General features: G+C 42.6%; 1 pseudogene; it reads right to left on the bottom strand.

Annotated features, from left to right (window-relative positions):
• Positions 1–482: 482 nt before the first annotated feature.
• On the bottom strand, positions 483–1,154 carry LOC133068834 (UDP-N-acetylhexosamine pyrophosphorylase-like; annotated as a pseudogene).
• Between the last annotated feature and the right edge of the window lie 552 nt (positions 1,155–1,706).

Here is a 1,706-nt window from a genome sequence, read left to right as displayed (position 1 = left end):
CCTGACTATACTTAAGCTGTAGGAAATTTCCTAAATGGCCAATATTTTCCTTAACTTAGAAAAAAAGTTTTACTATTGAAAAATATAAATAAGACCTTCAGTCAGTTGAGAATCATAAAAATGTTTTCTGAAGTTCAGTCATCTGGATCTTAGGGAATATGGAGTAGTTGTGAGAGTTCATCGAGCAAAATGAAAGCCTGTGGATATTCAAACTTGAGTATTTCAGATGAGATCCTATAGGTTTATGATCAGTCAACCAAAAATAAAAGGTGTTCTTATTATGGGAGAACTTGGTATCTGGCTCATACCATTCTTCATGGACTCCATTCTCATCAGTGATTAAAGGTGCGTGGAATTCTCTCTCTGTCATATAACTTTTTAGTCCTTCTCCAGGATAGGAAATAAGAGGAGAGATTTCACATTGGATTGGTGCATCACTGGCACCCTTCAAGTGGTGAATTGCTGGAAGGCAAGAGCCACCTTCATCTATGACATGGCCTCTTGCATTGAAGACCCAGCAATGATGGAGAGACATCAAAATGTGCCTTGCAGTAGTAGAGTTGTCCATTCTGACTGTCTTTGTCCTTCAGTGGGGAAAAATCATCTTCCCCTAATACTTCATACACCATAAACTTTGTGGATTCCATTGTTCTGTCACTGGTTATTATATACCTCAAAAAAATGCATTTGTTGTCATGATATTATTCAGCTAACTATTGAAGCCTCAGGATGCACTCTGATTGAATCTGAAAAAGTGTCCTACAGGATGGCAAACCAACATCATACATCCCATAGGGACATGCAACACTAGGTCTTGTCCCCTGCCCACCAGCTAGAAGAACTGCCACTTTGTTCTGAGAAATCTGGAAAAGTCCTTGTTCTTCAGTTTCCCAGGCCTGCAGCTGATCTGAATCCCTGGTATCCCTGCCCAACACCTCTTGAAGGACAGGTTCCGTTCGAGCATCCACTTTCTCTGGCTGGGAAGAATGATTAAATCGATCAGTCACCTTTTGGTAAAAGAAGTTCAGCTCCTCAAAGTTCACGGCCTAGAGCTCTGCATAAAGTTCTACCTGTTGGGCTTTTTCCAGCTCATTCCAGAAGTGTAGCAGGTGTTCTTGTCCAGGTTTGGACATCCTGAGGTCATTAACATTCATCATGTTCTGGGTGCCAGGTTTTGTGATAACTGGGGCATAGTTTCTACACCTGTAAACCTCCCCCAGCCTGAGGCTCTGGCTCCTTTGGCTTGGCCAATCATTGGTGTCCAGTGCCAGCTCCCACTCCAAGCGTATACCCTCATCTGGGGCCTGGGGCAGCAGGGCAGGCTGGAAGCTGGAGGTGAGGGGTGGATTGATAGCCCCAGTCACTCCGTCCACCCTTTGCTGCAGTGAGTGGTTGCCTTGGACAGCATTTTAAAGTCATATGTAAAAAGAGTAGAAGTTATCGTCAGATGTTATCTACATGACACTCATAGAGATGGGTTCAGGAAATGTTTTCCTTTCTTTTTTCTTTCTTTCAGATGATTGGGTGTCTTAAATACAAGAAAATGAAAACTTCGTCACTTAACACATTTGCTTCCCTTTTGCAATGGCTGTCAGAGTTTAGAGCCAAACACATTGCTCAAGTATCACCCTCTATCTGATATATCTTTCTGTTTGGTGTCCTAATGACTCTTGGACTGAAAATAGGATGGCCTTTGTCCACAGTCA

This window comes from Dama dama, chromosome 14 (genome assembly GCF_033118175.1).
Source record: "Dama dama isolate Ldn47 chromosome 14, ASM3311817v1, whole genome shotgun sequence".
NCBI classification, from domain to species: Eukaryota; Metazoa; Chordata; class Mammalia; order Artiodactyla; family Cervidae; genus Dama; species Dama dama.
This window is presented reverse-complemented; position numbering and strand designations above follow the sequence as displayed.